Genomic DNA, 12,817 nt, shown 5'->3' on the forward strand with positions numbered 1-12,817 from the left:
TGCACACACAGGCACTTGCAGACTTTTCCAGTGATTTCCTCCACTTACCTAATATGTCAGTCAACATAGCTGTTGTTTTTTTTATTCTTTCATACATTTTAAGAGAAATAGCTAGGGAATTATGTCACCTATCATTGCAAGGCTGCTGAAATCACAATGTGAATGTTAACACAGAATTAAAACGCAACACCATCTGAGGGGAAAAGGGCAGAAACACATATAGTGTTAGCAGAGGAGGGGAAAGCCCTCCATTCTCGTGATATAATGTTCTGGCGCAGCACAAAAGGCATACCGTTACATACATGCACTTCACACAATTCTTGTGACACATGCAGCTATGACAACCCAGCTCTACCGCTGAGAGGGATGAATGGAGGAGGGGAGAGATGGAGGGAAAGAGAGAAGGGAGGAGAGGACAAAAGAGGGAAAGGACGTTCCATTACTCTCATGGCTGTCCAGACAACATGTCAAAGTCAAAGTCAAAGTCAGCTTTATTGTCAATTTCTTCACATGTTCCAGACATACAAAGACATCGAAATTACGTTTCTCACTATCCCACGGTGAAGACAAGACATATTTTACCAATTTAAGTCCACAGACAAACATAACATTCAAGTAAACAAAAAAGTAAGTAAATAAGTAAATAAGAGGGCACATATAATAATGAAAAAATAAGAGCAGCAAAATTTGGTTGAAATTGTGCATAGACAGTCAATAAAATACTAGTGCAAAGTCAGGCCAATAAAAGGCTTGGGTAGTTCAGTTTGACCTAAGTAATAAAGAAAGTGGCATAGTGGTGCAAGTTATGTAAGAGCAGCAGAAGTGTTGTGTTTTCAGGACAACAACACCAAGTTGTAAAGTGTACAAGTGTGCAAGTGTTCAAGTGTGCAAGATGGAGTAGTGCAGGCGGCCATTGTGGGTTCAATGTCCAGGATGTTATGTAGCTGAGGGTGGAGGGAGGAGGGAGAGAGTTCAGCATCCTTACAGCTTGGTGTATGAAGCTGTTGGTGAGTCTGGTAGTCTTGGGAGCGCAGGCTTCTGTACCTCTTCCCAGAGGGCAGTAGATCAAACAGATTGTGAGCGGGGTGACTTGCATCACTCACAATTTTGGTCGCCTTGGCGGGTGAGGTGGGTGGTGTAAATGTCCTTCAGGGAGGGGAGTGAAGCACCAATAATCCTTCCAGCTGTGTTCACTATGCGCTGCAGGGCTTTCCTGTTGTATTCAGTGCAGCTTCCACCCCACAGCCATACAGCTGGAGAGGATGCTCTCAAAGGTGCCTCGGTAGAATGTGGTCATGATGGCTGGTGGAGCACTTGCTCGCCTGAGTTTCACGCGAGGAAGTACAGGCGGCTGAGCTCTCTTCGCCAGTGATGCAGTGTTGGTGGTCCAGGAGAGGTCTTCACTGATGTGCACCCCCAGGAATTTGGTGCTGCTCGCCTTCTCCACCACAGCACCGTCCGATGGTCAGTGGCAGGTGTTGGGTGTGACCTCTCCGAAGTCAACAACAATCTCTTTGGTCTTGCTGACGTTCAGCAGGAGGTTGTTGTCCCTGCACCACGCGGGTCAGATGGTCGCGACCTCCAACCTGTATTGAGTCTGCCGCTCCCTTGGTGATGAGACCCACCAGAGTTGTGTCGTCAGCAAATTTCACTATGTGATTGTTGCTGTAGGTTGCAGTGCAGTCATCGTCAGCAGGGTGAAGAGCAGCGGACTGAGCACGCAGCCTTGGGGCCCCTGTGCTCAGTGTGATGCTGCTTGAGGTATTGTTGCCAACACGTACTACTTGGGGCCTCTGACAGAGGAAGTCCAGTAGCCAGTTGCAGAGGTAGGTACTGAGTCCCAGTTTGTCAAGTTTGCAGATGAGTTGTTGTGGTATTATGGTGTTGAATGCAGAACTGAAGTCTATAAACAGCAATCTCACATATGAGTCTCTTTTTTTTCAGGTGGGTGAGGGCTGGGTGGAGGGCAGAGCAGATTGCATCCTCTGTGGGACCGCTTGGCTCGGTATGCAAACTGGAAGGGGTCCAGGGTTGGGGAGAATGGCTTTGATATGTGACATGACAAGCCGCTCAAAGCACTTCATGATGATGGGTGTCAGTGCCACAGGGCGGTAGTCATTGAAGCAGGATGGAGCAGTTTTTCTTCGCACAGGTATGATGGTGGCAGCTTTGAAACATGATGGGACGATGGCTTGCTTCAGGGAAGTGTTAAAGATGTCTGTGAAGACATCCTTAAGCTCCCCCCAGTCCTTCAGCCGCGCCGACCTGGGATGTTGTCTGGACCTGTTGCCTTACGGGTGTTGATAGCAGCAAGTGTCCTCTTCACGCTGTCGGCAGAGAGGCACAGGGGCTGCTCATGTAGAGGGGGATGGGTCTTCTGTGGGCAGAGACTGTCCGAGACTGTGCTGTGTTTAACAGGACAGGCTGGGGAAGAGAGAATAGTGTCCAACTATTGCTATCTTGGGTGCCTTTCTGATGAGGTCTTCTCACACATACATACACAATAACAGTGTGTTACTTTGACAAATATTCCTCCTTGAATATACAGTGAATACAAACACACACACACACACACACACACACCTATACTGCCAACATAACAATCTGCCATTTGAAAACTGACAGTGCTGGAGGAGGAGGCTTTACGCACTAGTGAATGCTTAATTTGGTGTGTGTGTATGTGAGAGAGTGCGTGTGCGTGTTGAGAGTGTATGGGAGAGTATAAGTGTCTGAATGGGCATGCATGTGTGAGTGTGTGCATTTGAGTGTGTCTGTGTAAATGGTGGGGGAGGGTAGAAAAAGATAGAAGTGGCATGTTTGTGTGTGTGTGTGTGTGTGTGTGTGTGTGTGTGTGTGTGTGTGTGTGTGTGTGTGTGTGCTGTACTAGAGTATCTGAGCATGCCCTATGGTTAACTGATCCACACAGAGCAGAGGAAATGGAACTCTAGTGACACTGGCCTTTTAAAAACAATTACACTCTTCTCCTTCCTTTCTCCCTCCATCAGCAGCCAGAGGAGAAAAAAACACAGAATTCATGCATCATACCTAAGCTAGAGTGAGTGTAGTCAAGAGCCTTGTACTGACACAGTAATCTCTGTGTTAATGTATGGAGTCAGATAAAGAGGAAGGCAACGGGTGTGAGGCTGGAGGGAGAAACAGGGAAATGGATAACATCAAGAGGGGAGCTGGCCATGGATTATTTATGTTGTACAAATTAAGTATTCATGAGAGCATCCCGGGCTCCACCAATCAGACTTCAGACGGCTCTTGGGCCAGTTATCCGGAAGACCTTCATCCTGTACCACAAACTACACAGAGTATTTGAGCAAGGTAGGAGTGTATTTGTCTGTATTTGTCTGTCTCTGTGTGTGTGTGTGTGTGTGTGTGTGTGTGTGTGTGTGTGTGTGTGTGTGTGTGCCTGGGCCTGGATCAGTAACCTTGTCCTCTCTACTGAGTCAGACTGAGTTCATGTTGACATGAAAAAGGCCTACTGGCTTAGTTGCTGAGTTGAGTGTCTTCATCTGTAGTTGCCTTCAAACAAGCATTTGCCATCGTAATGTGAACAAACACAAACACATTTTAAATGGCAGATGCTATGCTCTTCAAAACAATCACATCATACAGAAACACCATGCTTACAAAAAGTCATGTATTGTTAGTTAAGTGGATGTTTCTAAAGTTTAAGACGTTTATGGCACATTGAGTCAACTGAGTTGTAACTGATTCACTTCTCTGGGTTGTTACAGGATGGTGTTATGTAGGCTACGTCTGTCCCATGCAGGAACAGGGGTTCCCAAATACATCTCAGTTGTTTTCTAATCTATTTTTTTTTCAGAAAAGTTGACAAAGAGATCATTTAAGATGACTTCATCTTGTGAGCTCAGTTTTCGCAGCTCTTGAGAAATCCTAAACCCTTAGCAACCTTTGTGGGGGGTTTGACTCGGCAACGCCTGAATGATATGCTTGAAAATCAACCCTAATATGGCTGCAATATCATCCATGAGACTTAACTTGGAAATGACTTGGATGAATGCATTTAAAACTGAGCATAACATGCGGTGATGACCTTACAACATGTCGGTCTAAGTGACCACCAAAGAGCATAATGGACATTATAAGATAGGCCATATCTCTCTCTTACTTACAATTTTTAAATTATACTCAAATGAGGAATATTTTTTTCTGCCCAGCCACACTGCATTCAGTGAGATGCTTGGCCTCTCATGTCATTCTAAATGCCAACTATAGAGTCTGTGCTCCAGTTGCTGGGCAAACCCTGAAGCTTCCGCCCCATGTGTCTCAACAGAGAGTGTGTGGGCACTACTACGGCCGTCTGCCTATCTGTCCAAATGTCCTCCCTGTCCTCCTTGGGTGAAAATGTGTGTGAGAGTGCATCATCTCCCTGTCCGACAGTTTGGCAACTGTTTCTCTGAGAAGAAGGGAAGAGGGAGGGAAAGAAAGAAAGAAAGAAAGAAAGAAAGAAAGAAAGAAAGAAAGAGAGAGGGAGTTAGAAAGAGAGAGAAATGCGTAGCTCACTGTCTTATAGGAGTGCGTGTGCTGTGCTGTGCTGCTCTTTGCTGGGAAGCTGTTTGCATGTATTCAAGGACGAAACATGATCTATTAAGCAGTAGGGGGAGGAAAACAGTGTGTGGCCTGAAAATAAAGACATGGACTTTCTGCAGTGATGGTGTCACAATTCAATTACATTGAAAGGAGTGACCATATACTCTCCTGGGAGGGAGGGAGGGAGGGAGGGAGAGGGAGAGAGAGAGAGAGAGAGAGAGAGAGAGAGAGAGAGAGAGAGAGAGAGAGTTGGCTATTGGACTACGGCATGCTGACCAAGAGGCTTAAAAACTGGAGAGGGGGGAAAGGTGGTAATGGAGATGAAATGAAATGTGAAAAATGAGACTGAAAACAGTAGATCATCATCATGAGAGCATATCAAAGCCTTCTATTCGTGCCACCTCTGTGCAAATGTTAATGTTATACAACCAATTCTGTTTGTTCAGAATGGTGATTACAGCAAGGATCAGTTATGTTCCCCTTGTTTTAATATCAATTTGATACACTTTAGCTGATCAAATTTGGGTTCACTTATCAAAATATATCCATTATAATCTGTGTAGCCTAAATAAATTATTACATGAAATGGAACAGCAAAATAAACACAAATGTCCAAATACTGGTTGTTATTATAAGGTCAATTCAGATGTGTAATGTAGATTAAAGTGCTTTGTTTAGGTTATGGCAGAATCGATTTGAAAGACAGCGACTCAGGTTCAGAGCAGCCCAGGCATGAGGGGAGAACTATGTGGTCTCGGTAACCATAGCTGGACGCCTCTGTGTTGGAAATGGTATCATGTCACTGCTGTCGCCGAGGTGGTCCGTGAGGACAGATCCCGTTCGAGCTTTCACACCAGCCACTAATCTGCGTGACGACAGACGTTGGTCTGCGCTCTGAGGACAGATGCTGATCCAGAGCTCACCTGTCACCCTGCCCCAACGTACAGGGGTCATGGCCCAAGGATAGTCTGGCTGACACACACGCAGACACACACGCACACACACACACACGCACACACACACACACGCACGCACACACACACGCCACACACACGCACACACACACACACACACACACACACACACACACACACACACGCTCACACGCGTACACTCATACTCATACATACACACACACACACACACACACACACACACACACACACACACACACACACACACACACACACACACACACACACACACACCCCACCCACCCCAACGCACGCACACGCACACGCACACGCACACGCACACACACACTCACACTCACACACACACACACACACACACACACACACACACACACACACACACCACCACACACACTAACTAACTTATGTGTATTTCCCAACAGCTATCTAAACTCAGAAGTCAAATCCATGGCAACAACAAACATCGCACTTATTATACACATGTGCTCCCCATGCACTTCCTGTCATACTGCTTGCTCTCAGGCTGTTTGTTCACTTCAAAACATGAATAGGAACTCTGTGACCTCATTTGTCTCTAGAGAAACTATATGAAACTCCCCAGGTGTATGGTTACCCACAACATAATTACGCAAGTAACAGCGCAGGTTATCTGCAGCCTTATTTAGGCCACTATATCAGCAGGTCATGTCCATCTGGATGGTTACTAGGTTATCAGCGTAGCCCAGATGTTACACTACAAAGCCTCAGAGCACCATTATATTAATTACAGAAGGGGAAATGTAAATAGGAGAGTTCATATGGAATTATATTTGAGAGAGATATTAGAGAGAGATAGACCCATTCACACAGAGGGAAATGGAGAAGAGCAGCCTACTTGTTACATACAGCAAGTGGGCCTAGGCCCTACAAAAAGGGAGAAAGAGAGCAAATAGGCAACAGATACTATATCTTGGATTTGTATATAAGGTCCTACAAGAGAGCTTATGAACATATGAGCATGACTGATTAATCAAACAAAATGTAGAGAATTTTTGAGAGTTTGTGGTATGGTAGGGAGGGACAGTTTGTGTTTTCATGTCTAGGGGTGTATTCCTGAGTGGGCTTCCTGTTGTTGGCCTGATTGCATGATTTTTCTCTGTGAACTGAAACAGACTGGCATGATCTGCTCTGCGCGTTGGGACGGCAGCCAGTCGAGCCTACTCCGCCTACAGACTCACCCCCCGATGCCTGTCCAACGCCCAAACACATGGCAGGCTGATGCCAGAGAACCGAGAGGAAGTCCACGCATACATACACACACACACACACACACACACATAGCCGCGTTCCAGAACCCTGCACAGATCTGTGCTGAGGTGCGACAAGCTCCCAAAAGAATTTGAGTCGTGCTTTCCGTAAACAAACACTTGACCGCCGAACGTTTTAAGTGCTAGGGTGCTGTGACGATGGACTAGAGGATGCTGTTGTGGCAAATTATAGACTTGTTAGTCATATGAAGATGAGACTCACACAAACACACACACACACACACACACACACACACACACACACACACACACACACATAGCCGCGTTCCAGAACCCTGCACAGATATGTGCTGAGGTGCGACAAGCTCCCAAAAGAATTTGAGTCGTGCTTTCCGTAAACAAACACTTGACCGCCGAACGTTTTAAGTGCTAGGGTGCTATGACGGTGGACTAGAGGATGCTGTTGTGGCAAATTATAGACTTGTTAGTCATATGAAGATGAGACTCACACAAACACACACACACACACACACACACACACACACACACAGACACACAGAGGGAGTGGGATGGGAGAGAGAAAGAGAGCGCACACAGTGAGTTAAGAGTGGGAGTGAATGCATTATGTTTATGTAGAAGATGCTGCTTGAGCAAGAATAGGGTCTGTTAGGCTTGGATGATTCATATGGTACTCTAAACTTATTGAGCTGGATGGGGCTGCTGTGTGGAGCGAGTGATACCCATCGGGAGCACAAAGCCATGGCAGCGCCTCCACCCGAGGACACAGAGCACAGCTCTTCAGTGGTGTCTGCTTTCATGCCTCCTTATCCTCACAGTATCTGGCCGTTTCACACTGAAAACCCACTGGATTAGTATCATTCACTCGCTATTATGTACAGCCCACTGGAATAAATCATATCAGCAATTGATTGATAATATTTATCAGTCCAGTAAATGTACCTTGAGCTTTTGACAAACAACACAAATCTATCTGGTTATTTCACTCCCATTTAAGGGCTCTCATTTTATAAGAAATTCTACTGGCAATTCTACTACAATTCTACTGGGGGCTGGCAATGCTTTCAAGAACTGGATGATTACTTTCAATGATTCACCTACTTGGCCCTATGATTAGCCTGGAAGCCAGCCTGAATTTCATCCCACCCACAAAATTTGAGGTCGGGAAATTCGGTCTGGCCTTGCTACTCATTGACAAGTTTCAGCCATATGAAGATCAGCCGACCAATCAAATCGTGCGGGCAGGCTTAATGATGGACAGATGAGCATCTTGCCTATTCACATGACCTGAGTGTGCTTCGGTTGATTCCGTTTACAGCCAAAAAGCTGGTCGCTAGAGAAGCTAGACATTTAGATATTGCTATAGTGTCTGTTGTACAAGATATTGACAGCGCAATAACTTTAAAAAACAAACAGAAAACAGCGATTAAGCCATTTGTCGAGAAGAAGGATGTTTTGGCTGTTTTGTCCCTACACGATTCAGGGCTGTCTTGTTGCTCTGATTGGTTAGGTCTATCCAATTTTGTGCAGAGGCATTTCCCCCCCTGTATCGGTTGAAACATGCCCCACAATCATGTCCCAATGCTCCAGTTCCACACTCAGTCAGGCTAGTTATAGATAAGTAACCTGCTATAAGTGAATGCATCTATACTGACTAGCAAACATGGAAATGTAAAACCAAACAAGTCCATATGAATTTGGGGGTGGGTTGGGGACTGATTTGGGTCCTGTGAACAACTGGCTATCATCAGATTGGTTCTCAAAAGAAAATGTTTTATTGATTCACTGAACTCCTGAAAACCTTTTGGAAGAGAACATCTTTGCTGTGAGTGAAGGTAATGCAGTCTGTGTCATTTAATACTGACACCATTCAGCGCAGCCATTGGTTCTGTTCAACAGCATTCCTAACCATACTCCCCTGTTTGTCATCGTATAAAGCCCGCCTCATGCCGGATAAGTGGTGGCGATTGATTCCTGGAGTTTCAGTGATTTTGGAAATCACTTTGAATTGAAAAATTGCCAGATGGATTTGCAGAGCAAATTCAAATGTGATCACAGATTCGTCTGGGTTCACCCAGGCTAGTGTACAACACTGAGATCATTTTATCATGAGCCACAATGTGTGTGTGTATGTGTGTGTGTGTTTGTTTGTGTGTGTGTGTGTGTGTGAGTGTGTTTGTGAGCTAGCAGTGATGTATCTAATTAGTGAGATGAGGAGGCAGGAACTGACTGGCCATTGACAGGCAGCAGAGAGCTGGCAGGAACTGTGTGTGTGAGAGAAAGAGAGAGAAAGAGAGAGCGAGCAAAAGAGAGAGAGAGCGAAAGAGAGACAGAGAGAGAGTACGGTATGTGTGTTTGCTCATACTGGTTGATGGTAATGATACTCCAGGATGTCGCTGGCAATCACCATTATGAGCAGAGGAGAAAGCCAGAGAGGGTGAGGAGAAAGAAGAGGAAAGAATGGAAAGAAAGGAGGGATCAGAGAGAAGGGGATGAATGGAAAGAAGTGAGGGATCAGAGATAAGGGGATGAATGGACAGAGGAGTCTGATGATGGTGGAGAAAATGATCAAGAGGGGTATCTAACAACATTTTGTTATTCTAACAGAAATAGCCTACCACTGATTGGATAATTAGAGCTGGAGACTACTGACGTAAGACCTGCTACTGAATACCAGACTATAGACAATAGATAGAATCTTTATGGTCCCATAGGGATAATCATTTCCATACATTTTCCATTCATGTTCCATAGCACAACACCACTAACCTGACTCTCGCCAGATGAATTTCGTTCCGCCTAGCTCCACTCATCCATTTGGAACCGATCCATTGGAATGGTGTTTCAGAAGGCTGGGCCTAATCAAAAAATGCTTGCATATGATTGAATAAGCCACTTGTCCGTCATCTATTGACGTGCTACTTCAACCACTCACATCGAAGCCAACCCGTGACGCTGATAACAGTCTCACAGTCGCTTCTACGCAATGTCACATCTATGAAACTCCCGCCCTGCGTCCTGATTGGCTGTACCATGAAATCGGGTGCAGAAATCACTCTCAATGGAAGAGGTCCCAGATGGATGTGAGTGAAGCTAGGCGGAGCTAAGCGGAACGAAATTCATCTGGCGAGAGTCAGGTTACAACACCACATATAAACACATATAAGATGTACCACATATATCCCATCCACACATTGACATATATCTCATCCACACATAACATATAGCATTTGAAATAGCATATTGAATTCGGTGCATGTGGGTCACAAACTGTCTGCGGCCCCCATGCACTGAATTCAAGCCACAGTACACTGTGAAGACAGTAAAGCATGGTGATGCACAATTCATGTTATGGGGATGTTTCTCATACTGTGGTGTTGGACCTATTTATCGCACACCAGAGATTATGGATCAGTTTCAATACATCAAAATATTTGAAGAGGTCATGTTGTCTTATGCTGAAGAGGAAATGCTTTTAAAATGGGTGTTTCAACAAGACAACAAGAAAAACACACCAGTAAGCGAGCAAAGTCTTGGTTCCAGACTAACAATATTGATGTTATGGAGTGGCCAGCCCGATCCCCAGACATCAATCCTACAGAAAACTTGTGGGGTGACATCAAAAAGGCTGTTTCTGAGGCAAAACCCAGAAATGCAGAGGAATTGTGGAATGTAATTCAATCGTCCTAGGCTGGAATACCTGTTCACAGGTGCCAATAATTGGTCGACTCCATGCAACACAGATGTGAAGCAATTCTCAGAAATAATGGTAATGCAACTATTAGTGCAGTGATTCAAAGTAAAGCAAAATCTTGAGACATTTTTCAGTTTATACAGTAAATGTTTGAGTTTGTAAAGAAAAATGCAAAATTATTTTGAACAGCCTATTTCTTTTTCTTCACTTTCTGTAAAGGTATAACACAAACTTGATCAATTTTGGTCATGTTTTGATTTGAAATTCAATGTGCAGTGTTCCCAATGCATTGATCTTATGGAATTAATAGCTATTCTAAGGATTTTAAACTTTATTCAATTTTTTAAAACACACTGCTACTATTCTGCCCATAACTGACCATAACACCAAAAACGCGACACCCACATAGACACATCAGAGTGAATAACATAAGTCTACAAGGCAGTACTGTGATGGCAGTGGGGAGAAGCTTTTTTTGATGGTGGCTTTAGTCCAGTTCAGTGCTCTGTATTTGCGGCTGGATGAGTAGTGAGACAAATTGATTCAGCGGGTGATCTGTGTCAGCTGCTATTGTGCGTGCGATGGCTGTCATTCATGTCTGATAGGCTGGGTGCGGGGAGACTGATTATCTTGGAGGCAATATGTGTGATTTTAGTGAGTTTGTTTTTGGTGATGGTGATGGTTAGCATTGTGTAAAAACAGGGAGAGCTGCTCTATAGTGTGTGTGTGTGTGTGTGTGTGTCTGTTGTAGGATTGGTCAGAAAAAAGTGGTTAATCCCATAGAAAAAAGTGGTTAATCCCATAGATTTACAAGTAAATTTGAAGGGTAACTCCAATGGATATGTGCAAGTTCCTTTCCAACACCCCCACACACACACACACACACAGAAAGAGAGAGAGAGATTTTTCTAACACGGTCAGTTTGCGGCAGCACTCTGCACATCCAGCTCATAGGCCTCTGCTAAATCACTTCTATAAATTCTCAATTGCTGAACACAATGTGGCCGCCCCCAGGGGGCCAGTGCTGGGTGTGCAGACAGGGCAGACTTATTTGTGTAAGATGGGGGGGTTTCAGCCCATCACCCTTTCCACCACTCTCTCTTCTTCTCCTCTCACTCCTGCACTCCTCTTTTTAGGACAGCTCACTCATTCATTAAAGAGATTTACTTTTTCATGAATGCTTGTTGTGTTGCTGGTCTTAAATGGGCTATGTGTAGAATGGCATCCTTCCATTGACTTGCTTTGAGGTGCACCGTGTTCCAAATTATTGTGCAACTTGGATTTATGTGTCATAAACATTTATTTTTTTTTTTTTTTCAATTAAACTCATGGATGGTATTGTGTCTCAAATGCCACTGCAAAGCAGCAAACAGGTATTTGAAGCCGCTGGTGCCTCTGGAGTCCCGCGAACCTCAAGGTGTAGGATCCTCAAGAAGTTTGCAAGTGTGCATAAACCTATTCGGCCACCCCTAAACAATGCTCACAAGCAGAAACGGTTGCAGTGGGCTCAGAAATTCATGAAGACTAATTTTCAAACAGTTTTGTTTACGGATGAGTGCCGTGCAACCCTTGATGGTCCAGATGGATGGAGTAATGGATGGTTGGTGAATGAGACGTCAGCAAGGATGTGGCGGAGTCATGTTTTAGGCCGGAATCATTGGGAGAGAGCTGGTAGGCCCCAAATGACCTCGGCAAAGTATGTAGAGTTTTTGACTGACCACTTTTTACCGTGGTACAAAAACAACTGTGCCTTCCTTAGCAAAATCCTCTTTATGCATGACAATGCACCATCTCATGCTGCAAAGAATACCTCTGGGTCATTGGCTGCTATGGGCATAAAAGGAGAGAAGCTCATGGTGTGGCCCCCATCTTCCCCTGAACTGAACCCTATTGAAAACCTTTGGAGCATCATCAAGCAAAAGGTCTATGAGGATGGGAGGCAGTTCACATCCAAGCAGCAGCTCTGGGAGACTATTCTGACATTTTGGCAGCTCTGGGAGGCTATTCTGCCAAGACATTAAAGCAGAAACTCTCCAAGAACTCATAAGTTCAATGGATACAAGAAATGTGAAAGTGATATCAATGAAGGGGTCCTATGTTAACAGGTAACTTGGCATGTTAAGATGTTTTTGATTGAAATAACTTTTGATTTAATTTATCTCACCTCCTAATGCTGCAAATTCAACAAATGACCGTTTTTAGTTCTTTACAACCTATAAAATGTCTTGAAACTCTGTTGTGCATAATAATTTGGAACAGTGCATTTTGAGTTTTTTTATTTTTGAAGAAAAAAAAAACTGTTATCATTGGGAGGTTTGTTCAAAAATTATACTGACTGTCATTTGCATCAACTATTTAGG

This window comes from Alosa alosa, chromosome 19, assembly GCF_017589495.1.
Source record: "Alosa alosa isolate M-15738 ecotype Scorff River chromosome 19, AALO_Geno_1.1, whole genome shotgun sequence".
Taxonomy (NCBI): domain Eukaryota; kingdom Metazoa; phylum Chordata; class Actinopteri; order Clupeiformes; family Clupeidae; genus Alosa; species Alosa alosa.